Source organism: Molossus molossus, unplaced genomic scaffold, assembly GCF_014108415.1.
Source record: "Molossus molossus isolate mMolMol1 unplaced genomic scaffold, mMolMol1.p scaffold_m16_p_5, whole genome shotgun sequence".
NCBI lineage: Eukaryota > Metazoa > Chordata > Mammalia > Chiroptera > Molossidae > Molossus > Molossus molossus.
Window position 1 is genome coordinate 23,270,949 of NW_023425388.1, and position 20,933 is coordinate 23,291,881.

Sequence of the window (20,933 nt, forward strand, 5' to 3'; positions counted from 1 at the left end):
GAATCGTGACCTTCAATTAGAAATGACATAACTTCTAAATTTGGGTCCATTTAAAGTCTTCAGATTCTGATCTCTACATGTTGTGATTTCAGTACTTGCATATTAATATACAGATATTAGGTAGCATATTATTTATTTTCTATAATTTAAGTTCACAAATGTTTTTATCAGGATATACACATATATATCTATATCTAGGTACATCACAGTGATACTGCAGAACATTAATGTTACAAAAAAGCATCGAAAGATTTCAGAGGGAAGAGATTGAATTCATCTGAAGGAACAATTAGTTTGAATGTTAAACATTTTGTACAGTCAGCTATCATTCAAGAGTTGGAATAAAATGCAGATATAGAAAGACTGAGAAAATTTACCATCCATAGCTCCTCCTAAAATAGCTAATAAAGGATGTAACTCAAGAAAGAGAAAAATGAGTCCTAATAGACTGGTTAGAATGCAAGCAATAATAAAAAGAACAGAAAATTTTAAGCATGTTGGCAAAAAACAAACAAACAAACAAACAAACAACACAGAATGTTGAATGCTTTAAAATATATATAACTAAAAAATACATTAATTAATATATAGTTTGAACAAATTAGTCAACTATTGGCTACCCTATACATTTTTTTTTTTTTTTACCAATTTGGCTTTTGACTTAATTTTGTTACTGTGATTTTAACTATACTGAAGTTCTATATTTTTGTATAGTAAGGCTATCAATCTTCTCCTTTGCAGTATTTTTACTTCAATATTTTGTTTTGAAAGTCATATTTCTACTCCAAGGTTATAAAATATTTATGTAATTTTTAAGAACTTACGTTGTTTCTCCTAGTGATAAAAGTGAAGCACAGAAATGTATTAATGTAGGAACTAGGAATACACATATGTTGAAATAAAGGTCAAGGGACATAGTAAAGTAAAAAAATCATAATGTTAAAGAATCTGAGGCTAAAACGAGAAGAACTGTTGTCATAAAAACTTGAAGCTCTGGATAAAGAATTTAAATTTACCCTGAGAGCTGACTGCAAATTAGGGTAGCGATTATTTCTTCTAGTGAACTGAACGGCTTCTGTCCCATCAGTAGTCTTACTGCGCTGGTATTTTCAATCAGAGACTGAGGGCATCAAATGTGACCAGACACTGTGTCTATTTCTTTTAGATAGTTTAGATTGCACTGTTAAGTGCTTCAGAACAGTTTAAAGGAGTAATGAAATTACTGGGTTAGAAAAAATTCCAATTTGATGACAGTTGATTGAAGCAAAAGGTTAATTTTATTAAAGGCTCATGTAGCTGTCTACCAAAAAAACCCCACAAGAAAACCCCAAATAAATAACAAATAAAACATTTTTTTTCTCTGCAGTCCTGTGTCATACATTTTCAGTGTAGACAGTAGGCCACATTCTTTATATATATATGTAAGTAAAAGTACAGAATATAGAAAAAATATTTTCTAGATTCTCAGGTGTCTCCTGATGTATTGTGTTTACATTGTGGGTCAGAAGAAACACAGCCTTTGAGGCCAGATGGTTCTGGATTAGATTTGCGAGATTGAGCAAATAAAAATACAGGATGCCTAGTTATTTCGGCTAAATAATAAATTGGTGTTTTAGTGTATATCACGTGCAATAATTTATCGGACACCCTGTCCTAGATTGGATCTCGGCACCATCTCTCCTGTTATGTGATTTAGAAAAGTTACCTAATCCCTCACACTTTAATCTCCACATTTGCCACTTGAGAATAATAATAGCCATTTTTGGAGTCTTGACATATATATTGTATGCAAAAAAAATTAAACAATATCCAAAACATTATAGGTGCTTTAAAAATGTTAGAGTCTTTCCTCTCTTCTTAGACTGCATCCAGCCACATGGAAATAGCCTCATTCATATATTTATAATTTTTCAGTCAAGAAGAATGTTAATCAGTACTAGATAAACTAATGAATTTAAATCTTGGCAGCCAAAATTTTAAGTCATTTTATAACTAATTAATTGATTGATTAGTTTATGCCCATGTTGCACCTGTTATCTCAAAACAAACATTAAAGTCTTCTGGTCCTGGAAGCTGTGGTGGGGTGGGGGTGGATGGAGGCTACACTAGAACATTTGGATGTTAAATTCAAAGTGCGGAAAACATAATTTTTAATTCTCATCCCATCTAATTGTCTTTCAGATTTTCCAATTTCAGTAAAAGATACAATCACTGGATTCAATCTAAAACCAAAGAGGATGTCGGTATGATCCCAATAAAAACACAAGATGGTTTGTCTATAGAAATGCAAAGCATCTAAAACACCCGCAACAGCATTGGGAAAAGACGGAGCACACCTAGCATTCAAAATTTTGGTTTTAATAAAGGAAACCAGGGTTCCTTGGATAAATGGCTAGTTCTCAAACTGGAGCAAGGAATATACTAAATGAGCCTGAAGAACTTACAATTCCAAAAAGTAAGGAGTATTAAAGAAACAGCAACAACCCCCAAACCAAAACCAACCTTACACCAGCGAGTGTTTGCCGCAGTGTCACGGGGGTGGACAGGAAGAGCTCCTAATGCCCAAAGCTGGAACCATTTGTGCAACAAAATAAACGAAGTAGTACTGGATTATTACTCCAAGTAGGAAATAAATATTCATGAGTTTGTATGAATATCAATAAATGACTGAGTGAATAAATAATAAGGGATAAGAGATAAATCTTCCTTGTATAACAATTCCGAAAACAGCCGTCCCTCTATCCTCAGGGATACATCCCAGAGCCCCCGCTGGCTGTCCGAAAGCACAGATAGCATCAAACCCCATATTTGCTATTTTCCCCTATACTTACACTTACGATAAAGTTTAGTTTATAAATTAGGCACGGTAAAAGATTAACAGTAATTAATAGAACAAATATAACAATATACTGTAATAGAAGTTACGTGAATGGCTCTGGGGCCATTATTAAGTAAATTAAGGGTGACTGGAGCATGAGCCCTGCAGCACCACCACAGCCAACGTGATGACTGAGATGGCCACTTGTGACCAAGGAACAGGGAGAGTATACAACCTGGATGTGCAGAACAACAGGACGATTCGTGTCCTGGGCAGGGCAGGGAGAGAAGACTCAAGATTTCATCACATCATTCAGCACAGCATGAAATTTAAATCTTATGAATCGTTTATTTCCGGAATATTTTATTTAACGTTTTAAGATTGTGGTTGCTCAAGGGTAACTGGAACCGAGACACAACCTGGAATAAAGAGAGACTGTTGTAATTGATGTAGATATTCTACCTGCAGGGACGTGGAACGTAACTCCCCACTCCTTAACCGAGCTGTGTATAGGGCCTTCCTTCCAAAGAGCTCGGTATGGAAAGGGAAGGAAGAACAGCTGGACAGCGGTGAGACCTCACATGTGACCTCAAATGGGCGATCGAGGTCAACATCAGTTGTGGTAAATTATGTGGGTACTATGTAGCCCTGCTATGATGTGATGAAAATACCACTTTACTTCTGTATTTTTTCTCCACAAAATCCGTAACTTCAATCAAAGGTGGGAGGCAAGTGGAATTCTTATACATAATTGAGGGAAATACCAAATTTACAACTGACTTGGAAAATTGTTTATCAGTTCCTTATAAAATAATACATATGACCTAGCAATTACATTCCTAGGTTATTTATTCAAAAAACAAATGGGGGAGAAAAAAAGATTTTATAAAAAATACATGGCCTGATCAGTGTGTCTCAGTGGTTGAGCGTTGATCCAAGCACCAAGAGGTCGCCAGTTCAATTCCTGGTCAGGACACATGCCCAGGTTGTGGGCCCGATCCCCAGTGGGGGGCATGTGGGAGTGGCCAATTGATGTTCTCTCTCATTGACATTTCTATCTGTCTCCCTCTCCCTTCTTGTCTCTAAAATCAATAAAGAAAAAAAAATATTGAAGATAAAAAGACTTGGACACAAATTTCCTGCTGGCTTTATTCAAAATAGCCAAACTCTGGGAAAAAAAACCCAACTGTCCATCAATAGGGAATGAATTGCAAATTATGTTCTATCTCTATGATGGAATAGTACTCCACAATGAAAAGAAACAAACTTTGCATGGTGAGGCCTTATAAAACATTTAAGCTAAGTAAAAAAAGTCAGACACAAAGAGTACATAACTTTAAAGAATATTCTAGAATGGGCAAAACTAAATGAGTGTGAAAGACAGCAGATGAATGTTTGCCTGGAGCTGGAGAGAGGGGTTGGGGGCATGGACTTGGAAGTATTAGCGGGGAAACTCTTAAACAATGGAAATATTCTGTACCTTGATTGTGGTGGTAGCTACACAGTTTCATACGTTTGTAAAAAATCACTGAACTATTTATTCACTTTCAGGTGGTGTATTAGAGGATATGTAAACTACACCTCAAAACATCTATTTAGAAAGAAAAAAGTACACTGTATAGTTTAGTATGGATCAAATCACAGCTTTGCCACCTACTGTCCATGTGACTCAGTCTTACAACTTAACCTCTTTATGCCTCAAATCTTTAAATGGGGTAACAATAGTCCTTGTCACATGGGAATGTTATGAGGGTTAAATGAGCAAATAAATGTATGTGGAGTACTTAGACTGCCTGGCATGTAGTAAGCTCTAAATAAGGAAAAGTTGCTCTTTTTACCCTTTAATTTTCTCTTTTCTTCAGTATCATCATTTAATAGTGATCACGATAAATCCAATCACTTTTACTTCCAAAGTTTGTAACACCTTTCTCCATGTTTTACTCCTAAAACAAATAGCCCTTTAATTTATTACTTTACAGTCACTCTTTTTTTTTAAAAAAACACTCATCTATATTGTTGAATGTAGTACAGATGTTTCTCCTTTTTCCCCCATTGACCCCTCCTCCCCATTCCTGCCCCCTCCTGCCTTCCCCACACTATTGTCAGTGCCCACTGGTTATGCACATGCGCATAGAAGTTCTTGGTTTATCTCATCCCACCCTCCCTGTCCCTTTCCCTTTGAGGTTCATCAGTCTAACAACCAATTTGTACTTCTTAGTTCCTTCATCTTTTTCACCCACCCCCCAACCCCCACCCATCTGGCAAGCAACATAAAGTTCTCTGTGTCTGTGAGTCTGTTTCTGTTCTGCCTGCTCATTTTGTGTGTGGATTCGATTGTTGACAGGTGTGTATGAATTGTCATTTCATTGTTCACTCCTGTGCCCTCTCTCTGCTAAGTGGTTTGTAAAAGTATGAATGAGTTCATGCTCCATTCTTACTGAAGTCCTTCCTTGGCACGCTAAATAAAGTGCTCAACTTCTGCTCACCAGGGAGACCCTTCCCCAGAGGCTGTCTGCCACCCTTCGTCACTCCTTTCTTGCTCCCCAGGCTCTGGCTCTACAGGACACCTGTTTTTTGTTCTTTTAACTCACTGAACTCCGCGCGAGGGCCTCAGCGCCCGCTGCTCCTTCCCCTGGGAGGCTCTTCAGCCAGATCTTCGAATGACTGGCTCTTATTTTTCAGCTCCCAGCTTGAAATACCACCTCTTCCGAGAATATTTTCCTGACAACACGAATTTAAAGGAGTTGCCCAGAAGCAGTTACTTTTTTGCATAGTCATTATTTTGAAACAATCACAGAGAAAAGGTGAAAGAAACAAAGTCCAAAGAAAATGTTCCCTGAACGAGGTAAGAGGATGCCCTCGCCCACTCGGAGCCCGTTCACTCTGTGCTGTCTAGTGGCTATTTGCTGCAAACACGGACATCTCATATGGCTGCAGCCAGCTAATCAGGAAGTTAACGTTAATACACTCTGCTGTTTAACCATTTGGCTGTTTACTGTGCCAACTAGATCCTTTGTAACAGGAAGATCCGGTTCAAAACCATGCACTGCATTTGGTTGTTCTCAGTCTCTTCAATCTTGCAGAGTTCCTGAGTCTTCTCTTGACTTTCATGACCTCATTACAGACCAGTTATTTTGTAAGCTGTCCTTCCATTTGGGTTCATCTGATATTTTCTTATGATTAGATTTTGTTATGAATCATGGGCAAAAAGAAAAAAAACAACAACACATCACAGAAATGGTGCTGTGTGCTCCCAGGTGGCACATGAGTTTCATTCCACCATTTACAAGTGATGTTGACTTTAATCACTTGATTAAGGTGGAGCCTGCCAAGCTTCTCCACTAGAAAGTTACTCATTTCCCTTTGTAATTTGTAAGCATTTTGTGGGGAGGTACTTTAAAACTGTAAATATAATTTTTCTCGTCAAATTTACATTTTTCACTTATTTATTTATATCTGTGTAAACGAATGGTTCCCTGTTTTATTCAATATGTTTTAACCTATTGCTGTCATCATGTTGCTGTCCACGCTCCCAGCTGTGGCTAGTCGGAGCCTCTCCAAGCTGACTCCTTTTCCTTTGGACATATTTCAATCATCATTGCATTGTTTCCTTTTTTTTTTTGGCATGATAAGACTTTCTGGGTTCACATTGTGCTTTCCCTGCTCAAACTCTGAATCAGCCAACTTTTCAAGGAGCCCTGTTTTCTGTTAGTGAAAAATAGTATTTAGAACATAAGATCTGGGCTCTCTGTGTGCTCATCTACTTCCCTCAGCATATAACGTTACATGACCTACAACATACGTGTCATAATCTATTATCATATATTCCACAGATCTTTCCAAGGAGAGGTTTCAAACACATATTTTTATGTTTATTTAATATAAAATAGAATTCTATATTTAATATATAATACATATTATGTATATTAGAAATATCAGTTACATATTATAAAGCACATGTATTTCTACATGTGTTGACAAGTCTAAACTTTCCAGTCTTATCCAACTACACAGGCAGGATCATTCTAATTTTTTGAACTTGTAACTTCATTTTTCAATAGTGAGAATCCTGACTTCTATTATCCTCCGTGGATATTCTCGTGTGCTGAGTCTCCTCGGTTACAGCAGGTGTTCTTTTCCTGCTCAGGTTCTGATAAAATGCACGAATAGTCCTACCCCGACTCCTCTCCCTCCTCGTTCTGCCCCATCCAGTTTTAAGACTGAACTGTCCAGGAGGGGAAGAGAAGAGAAAGAGGTAGAGGAAGACTTGGTCTCTTCCATAGTCTTATGGAAGTTACCATAATATAATTTATCCTGTTTAGTTCTTGTATTTTATGTCTCTCCCAACTAGAACATAAACTCGGCAAAGACAGGCACTTTTTCTGTCTTATCACTGAAAAGTTGGGGCTTTTGGGAGGCAAGCAATAGATACTTGTTTCTTCTGCAATGTACATGTTGAAGATTAGAAAAACTTAAGGCACTTATTTTTCTTTAATAAGACTTGGGTCTCTATAACAATTCAGATAGCAATGAGTTTAATTACATCTTTCACATTCAAATGGGTTGTTTTAGACTTGTAAAGGCATACTTTTAAAATTATAATAACTTTGAAGTTACTACGATGAGGTTAAAAGTACTTCTACTTCTTGGTGTTTAGTGATAATAACTTATCACCTGCATCTTTAAGAATATTTTACCTATAATTATAATACCTCCCCCCCCAAATATTATTCAGTTGAATAGGTTTATGTCAGTCAGTATGATATTCAGAGGTTGATTCCATTAAAGATTTACTTTATACATTTAAGTTATGTAGTGTTTTTTTGTTTGCTTTTTTTTTTCATCCATGTAATATGCATATTGCCATTTCGATAGAATTGCAGAAAAGAAAAACTCATTTAAATATAAATTATCTTCTATTTATCAGTAAGATAAATAGCATAATTCATTATGTGAAGAGGTTTGTTTATTTATTTTCCTGTTTCCTGGTATGATCTCTTGCAAAGGAACAAAATTTTAACTTGGAGACATTCTGCATGCTACAGCATGTCCCATGTGATATGCTAGTTGCTAAGGTAACTGTATTTTCCTGAAAATACCAAACTAAACAGGAGCCTGAATCATCAGTGTGCAATTTGCTGCTATTGTATTCATTGAAATTTTCCTTAGCATAACATCCAAATAAACACATAATGGCCAGATAATTCTGGATTCTTTCTGTGACCTCCCCTACTCTGGTTTTGACATTTGAAAGCACAATCATAGGGTAGTCAGTTACACAGAGTTTAAAACATTTCATGAATTAGAACTCACATAAATTCTCAGGTTCTGCTAATTAAAGGTTATGTGATCACTTGATTTGAGTTAAACATATCTTTGTAATCCCTCTGCATACAAATTTGCTAAGCACAAATGCAGAAGAAATTGGATTGCAGGACACCAGAAACTGCTTTTCAGAACCTTAACCTGTTTTGGTAAGGGTAATACATAATCCATATGTATTATATCCATTTGAAAGTAATAAATCTGAAAATCTTTGATTTTTCCTATAATTGATCTAAAGGCCTCTGTTTTTCCCTATAGTTAACATATTTCCTAATTTAGACCTTTCATTCCATATGTTAGTGTTTGTTTTAATACAGCTTTTATTCAAGCAGCAACTTGAAAGACATAAAAATTTTTATAGGTTTGGCAAAATTATTCATGAAATTGATGAAATGCACACTGTTAATTGATTTCTATTAGTTAAAAATATATCTTAAAACTGTCATTTTCTTTCTTGTAGCTCTTTTGATTCCCTGCATATTTTTTATCAAGAATTTAACTTTCACTTTGAAACCACAGAAAAAAATGTTTCCTGAGTACATTTGGGTTTAAAAGGCTGCACAGTAACATTTTGAAAAGAAATGTTATTTTTGGAAATAATATCCAATGCAAAAAGAAATCTACCTGTATCATAGAGTTGTACTGTCTCTAGGATTAAATGGCCAGAATTCAAATTCAGCTGTCCTCCTGTCTACAGTAGGACCTGAGGTTAGCCAAGAAAATGTCAGTACTTTGAGGATTATAATAATGTCTATTTCTTAGGGTTGTTAGAGGATTATATTAGATAATTTCTGTAAGGAAATCAACATGGTGCTTGACACACAAAAACTGCTTAATAAGTGTTATTGCTATTAGGTCTGTTATTACTACTGAGTACATTGGAATAAGAAACTCATTTAAAATATCTTTTCATATGTTGAATGTCATGTTTGGGACTTAAGTATTGTAGACTTCATCCAGTGCTATTTTAGCTTTTCATAGATGCAAACTTTATCTCAGAGTACTTGATAAGGCATCTTTTAATGGAAGCGCATTAGCAGTTTCATAAGGAAGCGACAGTTTCAATAAGTTAATTTTTGAGAGTGAAATTGGACCGCTCCCTTACATGACAAAGCTTTCTGGTTTACTTTACTACAAACTCCCAAGTCTTAGTCAAATAGGGATATTTGAACATAGATTGAGATTTTCTTGATGACTCATGCTGCTGCTTATGAACTTCAAATAAAGTGCTGCAATCCTGCATTGCCTTTGGTGATTTCTCAGATACATGTGCAGGTTTGTCCTGGACACCTGTGATTTTTGTTTGGTTTCTTTGGACTCCCTCCTCACTGTCAGCTGTCACTTCTATGCCTTCAGTAGTTCTGACCCTGTCTCATCTGTAACAGAGTGATTTGGAAAGATACGAGGTTACCAGTAAAATAAAATACCCAAGGAGAACATGGGACAAGCCTATATATAGTAGTAAACCAGCTGGACCTAGCAGAGGTGCTCTGCTCCCTGTAGGTGCTCTGTGCTGGGAGGCTTGAGGGTGCTATACTTCTGTCAACAGGTAAATGACACAATTTACAATTAAATCTAGAAGTGTTGGGTGAACAGAAAGATGGACTACTGAAGAATGTTTCATTTAGTGGGGAGACTGAGGATACGGATACGTGTTGATCGGATTCTCAGTAGCAGGAAATAACAATGAGTCATGCTGGTTGCATAATCCGTTTGTCTCATGAGTCACATCAGTTCTTCAGAAGCGACTTCACCTACTTTCCTTCAGGTAGTAATCTGTTATTTTAATTACATTTACAGATTCTGCATTTTTGCTTACACTATGGAGTTCTACTTCAGGCAAATCATTAGAAGGCAGAGTTCTTTGTAAAAGACAATACAGCTGGGAAGAAACAGAAGGCAACAAGGAATGAGGAAGACCAAACATGAGATGGATTGATTCCTTAAAGAAAGCTGTAGACATGAGCTACAGGAGCTGATCAGGGCTTTTAAGGACAGGACGCTGTGGACATCACTCATTCATATTTTCACTTATTTTTTATGACAAAAATTTGAAGATATACTATCTTTGATTTATCTGCATTAATTAATCATATTATCTACCTACTATCACATCTGTTATTTTTGGAAGATGTTATTATTTAGATTTAATATTTCTACTTATTTCAATGTCTTCAGAACCTATTTAGCTAATTAATTAAACAAATATTTGTTATGGTCTTCTTATTTATTATTTTTTATATCATTAACAGCTACAGAATGCTTGGCATCTATCAGATGCTCAATATATTTTCATCATGAATAAGTAAAGAAATAAATATTGATACTAGCCCTAGTATTACTTTAGTTGTGAGACTGTGTAGAACTTGATGGAGATTTTCTTGTTGCTGTTGTTGATGGTGTATTTTTGCTAATCCATCAGCTTATTTGCTTCTTTTCTGTAACTGATTTAAGTTCTGCAGGATGTGATTACTTCAGTACCAAGGAAAGGAGAAAAGGCGAGGTCCATTACTCATTGTATGCCCAGCACCTCCCTAAGTATCAGACCTACGATAGATGCTTAATAAATATTTCTTCTTCTTTTTTTTTTAAATCCTCATCCGAGGATATTTTTCCATTTATCTTCAGATAGAGTGGGAGGGAGGGAGAGAAAGAGAGGGAGAGAGAGAGACACATCAACTTGAGAGGGACCCATCGACTGGTTGCCTCTTGCCCAACCCTGACCAGGGCTGGGGATGAACCCAGCTGTCCCATTACTATTAAATCTGTTGGACCCACTGCCAGAAGTTTTGTTTCTTACTGAGTAACTGAGACTGATCCATCTCTATAGGGACCTGTAGGCTTTAGAAATAATCCGACCACTTCTTTGCCATCTGTATATAATCTGGGAATCCTCCCTTATTTCTCTACTGAGTCTGGAACCCAGAGAAGTAGCATTAACTCTTGTTGTGGTTTATCTTCCTTAACTTATATCTATTATTCTATAGTCTTTCATTTTTTTCTTTATTGATTTTAGAGAGAAAGGAAGGAAGAGGGAGAGAGTGATAGAAACATCAATGAGAGAGAACATCAACTGGATGCCTCCTGCATGCCCCCACCCGGGGGTTTGGCTCACAACCTGGGCATGTGCCCTGACCCGAAACCAAACTGGGGACCTCTTGGTGCATGGATCGACTCTCAACCATTGAGCCACACCAGCCGGGCAGTATGCTATATTCTTTATGTAAATGTCAAATTCATTAATGAAGAAGAAACTTTCCTTTAGTTCTGTCTTCAAACCTCAAAAATTAGTCTTAACCAGACTGAAGCACCTTGGACAAAGAGATGAGGATAATGTCCATGTCAAGAATGTGAACCTTGGGTAGAAGCTCATAAAATTTGAGAAAGCATTGAAACTGGTTGATTTCAAAGACAACCCTCCAAATTGCACCAGTCTTCAATTTTCAGCATGTGTTTTATTTTACTCATAGTAGGCAAGGTTCATTTGCCTTGGGTAACACCAAAAACCTCAATCAATTCACTGAACTTACAGATTATTAAGAAAAATTAATTAGATAATGTATGCAAAGCACTGAGCATGGTACCCGCACAAACCTTCGATGAACGTAAACTATTGATGTTATCAAGGTGATGGTGAAGATAAAATTAGAATGATATATATGTACAGATGCTTTGTGGAAGTTAAACATGCTGGTCATTGTAAGTTTGTTCTCATTCTGACTCTGAGAGAGACAATTCAAGATATTCAGATGATCAATTCTTGTTACTTGAACTAATGTTGTTTTAAAAATTCAGTCTTGTGCTGTTCCCCTGCACCACATTAGAACTTACTGTACCTGTTCTTTCTCTTTAGAAAAACAACGGTAATGTGTCCAAACTAACCCAGTTGGAATGAATTGAATTAGCCCATTGGCAAAATACCATATTTTACGTACATTTCTGAAGACCCCTTTTAAACATTAAACATTTCCTTAAGAAATTAATAAAATCAGCTGATGGTTTGTCTCATCAGACCATCTGGGTTTCTACACTAATTGCTGCTGACGAGATGCTCTTCTGTTGAATTTTTAAGTTCAGGTAGAAACAGCATTTTGTTCTTTATCATTCATGCTTCAATTCACACTCACTCAACAAAGAGAATTCAAACAAACAGATTAAGAATATTTAGCGGGGACATATTCCGGGTACGTCCATATGCTTTCACTAGAAAATAGGTTTAGGCCTTCAAAGTTAAAATATTTCTAGATAAACTTAATTGAAAACAGATGCAACCATGAGGTAGAATGTTCCTGGTCTGAGCCTCTTGGTATAATCAGTGCATAGCTAAAATTTTTTCTTCCCTAGATACAGCAGGTGTGTCCCATTCCATAAAGTAATCAGCAAACATTTTATGTATGTTTTTTGCACTCAGCTACTGACATTGCTATTACAGAGGTTGCACAAGACATGCCAAAGAAATTAGGGAACACCGGAGTCGAAAGACTTGGTTGAAGATCCAACTTCACCATTTATTCAATATCATATCTGATGTTATTCAACTGAAAACTAAGGAGACAGATTATTCTGCCTACTACTCAAGGAGATGTTGGAATCAAAATACAGTAGTCCCCCCTTTTCCACGGGGATGCACTTCAAGAATCCCAGGGGATGCCTGGAACTGTGGATAGCACTGAACCCTGTATACCCTATATTTTTTCCTATATGTACATACCTATGATAAAGTTTAATTGATCAGTTAAGCACAGTAAAAGATTAAAAACAATAACTAGTAATAAAATAGAACAATTATAACAGATAAGTCAAGTAAGGGTCACCTAAACCCAAGCACTGTGATACTGTGACAGTTGATATAATAATCCAGACAGCTGCTAAGTGACTAAATCAGAGGGTGGGGGGCATTGCATATATAGGGTGGACAAAGAGATGATTCATGTCTGGGAGGGATGGAGTGGGATAATTCGAGATTTTGTCACACTACTCAAAACAATTTTTAAAATTTATTAATTGTTTATTGCTATGATTTTTCATCCAATATTTTTGGACCATAATTGATAGCAGGTAATGGAAACTGCAAAAATCAAAACCACACATACGAGGGGTGGACTGTAGTGCTTATAGAATACTTAATGAATATACAGAAATGATGCGTGATGTTCACCTTGAGATATGGGAATTGCTGAGCTTACACATTCACTAGGAAAGCATTATCAAAGATGAGGTAACCTTTCACCATCAAGTACAAGATTGATGGTATAGACCACTTCTGGAAACATACAAAATCAGGACCAGTTTCATGAGGGCAATTTTAACCAATACTCTTCCTATCTAGGTAAACATCATCACCTTGGAATTATATTTCATAACTCTTTTTCTCTCAGACACAGATCTGCTCCATCAGAACATCTTCCTGGCTGTACATTCGACACCAGCCTCAGGTCTGTGCACATTCCCTCACCTCTACATCCCAGTCCAAGCCTCCATCACCCACCTGGCAAAGTGCAGGGGCTCCTTGACAGCTCCGCCCATTTCTTTAGAGTCTCTGTTCATTATTCTCCCAGTAGTCAACAATTCTTAACAATGTAAATCTTATCGATGACTCCTCTGTTCTCAACTCTTTAACAGCTTTCCATACATATAGAATAAAATGGAAAATGCTCTACCATGGGCCATACTGCTCCCTCCTCCCTGGCCGAGGTCCTGCGTCTGCAACCTCGTTTACCTGCCTCCTGCCTCACTCACTGGCTGGGGCCTCTGCTCATCAGACGCAAGCTCCCGAAATCTCAGAGTCTTTGTACTGACTATTCTCTCTGGCCTGAATATTGCATTCTGCCTCACACCAGCTAGAAACACACACATACAAAAGAATATTCTATGTAAATAATGAATGACACAGCGATTTGCAAAGGGCAAAACACCTTCATCATTTGGGGTAAGAAAAATATATGAAATACAACACACACAAAACATGATAGAAGACAAAATTACAAACTGGGGTATAGTGAAATAAAGAATGTGTGTTCCTCCAGAGATACTATTAAGAGAGTAAAAACAATACATCATTAAACTGTACACTTTGGTTTTGTGCGTTTCTCTACACATAGGCTTTATTTTACATACTTGTACCCACACAAACTTGGATGGGTGACTTACAATCACCCAGAGGGGTGGACAGGGAAGAGAGAAATTATGCAGAGAGCACAGGACCATTCATGTTATTTAAAGAGGAAGGAAGACTTACACGTTGGTGGTCCAATGTGGTTGAGTGCAGAGAATGAAGGGAGAGACCCCAAATCAGGCCCCGTCTCTGTGTTGTCTGGCAACTGTGCTGAAAGACACATTCCTATCTAGTTAATGTGTGCTGGGTTATTTTGAAATAACTCAATATCTTGACTGAGTATTCTCTCCAATATGTGCGTCTGTTCTGTGAAAAGCTCACTGCAAGAAGTCGAATCACAATTAGATACGGTCCTCCCTTTTTTTCTGCAGGATCGCAGAGAAACAAAATTACATTTTCATGAAATCTAATTAAAATACTAGATGGTAATTCCACAATGTTGCTTTCATATGCTGATTAATTAGTTCAAGTTTTGTAATCTCCAGTACATATTAGGACAGCTATTAAATTAACAGTGCAAACAATCCCAGACTTTCTTGTGAGCTCTGGCTAAGAAGAACCCGGTATGTCACACCCATCAGGACTGTGCTCTAATATAATACCAACAACAGAAAAATGCTATACCATATATAGTGTTTTCTTCCCTAAAGTCAAGAATTTCAATTTGTTACTGCTGAAAATAAACTCATCGTAGTTTCTAAATATCTTGACCAAGCTTTAAAACAAAAGCGACTCATTGTAAATATTTAGCCAGGAATTATTAAATAGATCAGCCCAGCGTGACTATTCCAGCTGGAGGAAGAGAACGGATTTCTTGCTGCTCATATTACTGTATAAACCATTCTTTAAGTAAGGCTGGGAACAACAGGACTGATTATTTCTGCTCTGGGGATTCGTTACATTCTCACAACACACTTGCCAGCTGATGTTCTGGTTATGTCAGACAGAGCTCGGGGGAAGTTTGCAGTTAAATCTCCAGGTGATTTCCATCACCTTAAGTTTCATTTGTAGGATGCAAAAAAGAGGACTATTCCTTGTGCAAAGTGAAAAGAGTTGGAGATGGAGGTGTTTCATGACTGGATGCACGTGGAGTGGCCCACCTCTAGAGTAAATCTAGCTCATTCGCCAGAAAGAGGGTCCCTATGCAAAACCTGTGACTTTTCCTTGCCTTGATTCCCAACCACAGCCTATATTTCACCATGTCCAGAAATAATATTCAATTGCAATTATACCTTCATCTCTGCAAAGTACCTTCTCTATAATAATTATTACACTTATCGGGGTGACATTGGTCTGTAATACATCATCTGTATATTGCATTGTATGCACACTACCCAAAGTCAGATCTCCTCTGTCACCATATTTTTGACCCCCTTTACCTTTTACTACCTCCTTTCCCCTAAGTGTTGCTTGTGTCTATGTGTTTTTGTTTGTTTTTATGTCTGCCTATTGCTTTTAGGTTTATATCCCATATATGAGTGCAATTATATGGTTCTTGACTTTTTCCATGTGACTTATTTTGTTTAGCATGCTATTCTCAAGCTCCACCCACGTTGTCACAAAAATTTGAGAACACTTATTCGTGAAAATATATGCACCCCTTTGTTCATTGCATCCCTCTTCATGGTGGCCAAGACATGGAAACAACCAAAATGTCCTTTGCTAGATGACCAGGAAAAGAATCTGTGATACATATATATCATGGGATACTATTCATCCATAAGAAAAGATGAAATACTGCCATTTGCAAATGGTTTTTTTCTGTGCATTCCTACATGTAAATTTTTCCTTAAAACAGTTACCAGAGTCTAGTTAATATTAAAGATATTTTTCACATCGGCCCATAAAAATACCCACCTCAGAGAGTATTTCAAAAATAAAGGGCCAGAAAGTAGTGAGGATAGGGAGTACAATTCATTGTTATTATTACACTTCTCATATGAGTTTCCGATTCTGAAATACACACATTTTAAAATAGATTTTAGATAATTTTATGCTGTTTTCTTTATTTTTTTAAAATTAACCAAATACAATAGTTATTGGACTTATTGACATTTAATAATTAAGCTGTCATTGTTCCACTTTGCTTTCTAAGAATTTTCCTCATAATACAAAGAGGGAATAAAATTTTAATTTAGACCATGCTGCTCACGAAGTAACCACTCTTTCTTTTCATATGACATATTACCATCTCAAGAGATATGAGTCAAATCTTCCAAACACTTGATAATATAGTAAACATGTTTCCAGTTGACAGTTATTTTATTTTATTTTCATTAAAAATTGAATGAAAAACAGATATAATTGCCACATGTAGCAATTCTCTCATCAAAGGGGAAGGAGAGACTTGTGTCCAATTTTCACAACCACAGTATAAGCTGTTGCTCATCTGGTTGTGTTGTTCTGGCCTAGGACAAAAGAGAATGTATCGTGAATGAGCACAACTCATCAATCTAGAACAGAAATAACTCTGAAGAAAGGCTGAAGTAAGAACTAAAGTGTGCGTGATGCATCTCAGTGTCAAAACACTTCTACACAGTTACATTTTTAAATAAAGCACATGACCCTATTCTTACATGGTCAGCGTCACATGGAGACGGAACTTGCCTGGGAACAGTCATGTTGGCAGTAGGAAGAAAGAAATAAGGAAAAGAGATGGGGTGTGATGATAACATTGAAGGGTTGATGCTTCCTTGCTACCCTGAGGGAATTTCGTTAGTGATTCCATCAGTTTGGGGATCTGGGGTGGTGGTTCAGCGCATCGAAGCCGAAGGTTTCTCCACCTGCTGGCTGAGCACAAACATAAAGTCCAGGCCTCCTGTGACTCTCAAAGGAACCCAGTCCATATTGGGAGACAGGACTTCTCCGAGCAGCAAAGGCTACCGAACTAAAGCTTTCCTCCCCAGCACAGGGCTGGCTCCACTTGTCAAGCATGGAAGTTAAAAAGCAACAGAGGAGCTCCTTGGAGTACCCTGCCCATCTGTACTTTAATATTTGGCTTATCTGACTTTTTTTTGTAAACCCTTACCTGAGGATATTTTCCCATTTATCGTCAGATAGAGTGGGAGGGGGGGGGGGAGAGAGAGAGACCGAGACACATCAAATGGTTGCCTCCTGCATGACCCTGACAAGTTACGTGCCCTTGACGGGAATCGAACCCGTGACTCTGGTCTGAAGGTGGATACTCTAACTGCTGAGCCAAAATGGCCAGGGCAGACTGTGAGCTCTCTGATGGTAGGAGTTGTGAAGTCTTCAGGGCTTAAGACAGGGCCAGTTATAGGCTCTACGCATTTAGCAATTGTGAACGAGTTAATACAATTAAAGAAAATTGAATATATTAAAATTAATATATTAATATTAATGGATCAAGAAAAAGGTAATTAATATTTAAGAGGTAATGAAACTATAAGCATAAAAACATTAAAAATAATATTTTTCTATAGTCAATAACATCTATAATTATAAAACTATATTATATTATTTATGTGTATCATAACAATGTAATACTTTTCTATATTTAATACTTCTGTTAATAATATTTAATAATTTTCTATACTTAATAAATTAGGAGACATGAAAATACAAAATAAATTAATGCGAAATACAGCACTTGGACTATTTGAAACAGCTTTAATAATCCTCATTGTTTGGTGAAGATGCAATGAAAGATATCCTTATGTATTATTAGCAGTATTTTGAATGGTAGAGGTCTCCTTTTGGAGAGTAATATGATAAGAATCAAGAACCATTAAAACTATATGTAGATCAAACAACAAGTGTTGGCGAGGGTGTGGAGAAAAGGGGTCTCTAGTACACTCCTGGTGGGAATGCAGACTGGTGCAGCCACCATGGAAAACACTATGGTGTTACCTCAAAAAGTTAAACATTCAACTGCCATTTGACCCAGTGATCCCACTTCTAGGAATATACCCTAAGAAACCTGTAACACCAATCAGAAATAATATATGCACCCCTATGTTCATAGCAGCACTATTTACAATCGCTAAGATCTGGAAACAACCCAAATGTCCATCAGTAGATGAGTGGATTAAAATCTGTGGTACATACACACAATGGAATACTATGCAGCTGTAAGAAAGAAAGATCTCTTATCCCTTCAGATAGCATGGAAGGATCTGGAGAGTATTATGCTAAGCGAAACAAGCCAAGCAGAGAAAGACAAATATCACATGATCTCACTTATTTGTGGAATATAATGAACTAAACAAACTGCTGAACAAAATTAACCCGGAGACATAGAGGTGGGGTACAGACTGACAAGCCTCAGAGGAGGGGGGGTTTGTGGGGGATGAGATAAACCACAGAATTTACATGCATGTATGCATGACCAATGAACATAGACAAAAAAGCTGGGGATGAGGTGGGGGGGAGGGGAGGAGGGTGTCAATGGGGGAAAAATGAGAAAGATCTGTAACAAAAACAAATTAATAAATAACCAATTAAAAAAAACTATACATAGACACTATTCATCAGGTTAATCCCATATCTGGATATTGAACCTAAGGCAATAATATAAAATTTGGAGGGAAAACCTAAAAATTATATTCACTGTAACACTATCAAAAAAAACCAGAAGAAGAAAAATGTAAGCAATTTAAATGTTCATCTGTGTAAGTCGTTAAGTTATTTCTAGTGCATGAGAACAGTAAAATATTAGGCAGCTTCTGAAGATGAGAAATATGAAATATGTATAGCAACAGAGAGGTTCTATATGCTCATATAAGTAAGAAAAGCAGAGGTCAAATCTGTGACCACACCGAGATGGCAGTTATGTGAATATAAATCTTATTGCTGGAGCCTAGAAGTGTTTGAGGAGAAATAATAGTTTTATTTTGTAAGTTGCATGTCTGTGGGAGAAATATCTCGTTCGGGAGAGTTATGTTAATGTTGTTGTATTGGTCTTATAAAGTTAATTAAAACCGCATGGATACCTTCAAGGAAAAGGAAGGAAGACGTTCTGGTGCTTCCTTCCTCACTCGGAAGGGGAGAGCTGCTGTGGAGATGACATGCATGTTTCGTCCAGCTGCAGTGGGAAGAACGAGGCAGATGTCAGGAGCCCGAGCTCAGGTCCCAGCTGAGCTACCTGTTACCACGCAGGCGCTTGCCCGCAACTCAGTTCCCGATTTGAAAAATAAGACGGTTGGCCCTGGCCAGTTTGGCTCAGCGGTTAGAGCGTCGGCCTGAGGCCCGGAGAGACCCGGGTTCGGTTCCCGCTAAGGGCACGTACCGGTTGCAGTTTGTCCCTGGCCCTGGTTGGGTTGTGCAGGTGGCGACCACTCGATGTGTCCCTTTCACATTGATGTTTCTCTCTCTCCCTCCCACTCTATCTGAACAAAAAATGGAAAAATGTCCTCAGGTGAGGATAAAAAAAAAGAAAAATAAGACTGTTGGACAAGATGTCCTCTAAGGAGGGTATGACAGTGGGTGTTTTCTCTTTTGAATATGTTTGTGTTTAGGCTTCTGCAATACTCTTTTGTCAGCATTGATATATTTTCTTTGTGTAAGAAAAAAATCTATTATGCAGTCAAAAATGACTGTGATCCCTGAATCCTGGGGATGTAACATCCTAACAGAAGGTGTGAATGTCATCATTAAGAAAATAACTTGGAGACACTTTTAAAGCTGGCAGACAAATAGGCGCATATGGTGTATTCATTCTAAAACCAACCAAGTGACCAAAGTTAAACTAGGTGTGTTCACTTGGTCTCATTCTATTATGAAACAAAGACATTAATACCAAAATTAGTAGTTTTATTCTGGAGCAGTTGGAGTAGTGCATCTCAGTACTATTTAACATATGCCAAGGAAATGCAACTTTCATTACCAAGAACATGAAACTTCATTAGAACATACATTCACAGCTTGAGTCAGATTGATTGTCCATTTCAACATAACAACATTCTCCGAGTAAACTAAAAGCATTGCAGCCAGGGAATTATTTTATTTTTAGTTATAACACAATTGAGAGTTAAAATTCTGTTCTCTTTCCTCTTTGAAATATATGATCACTGGTATGATATACTTTTTAATTACCCAAATATATACAAATAAACATATATTTAATAATTTATATATCACACATCTACATATATGTACATGTTTTATATATACCTCAGATGAGATAGGTTTTAAAGGAACGAATAAGGTTAGAAATAAAATCTTTTAAAAGCGATTTTATCAAACTTCCACTTTCTGTCATATGCATCATAAATGAAGTCAAAATTGATCACTATTTTTGGTTAATTGGTTTGGATGAAATATAGCCATCCTTTAAAATGTCTCCTAACTGAAAGGTGAAAGACAAAAATGTCTTTTCATCAATCTTAGGTCCAGAATGTGCTGGTCCAGATCAGTCTCGGATTGCATGATCGTCTTTGTTACAAGTCAGAGTTGATTAATTGCTCTTAAAATTCCATATTAACCTGAAATTATTGCAAAATAACAAATCTTAAATGCAGCAATTTTCAACCAGTGTGTCATGGCACACTGACACGCCCCAAGAATTTTTAAAACATGCAGTACTTGATATTTATTCAGTGGCACCGACCTCTTTGCTCGTGGATTGTCAAATTAAAAAATGACAACAGCCAACAAATTGTGTGAATGGCCATCCAGTGTGGATGAATCAAAATTATACCTATTTTTTGTCAGACT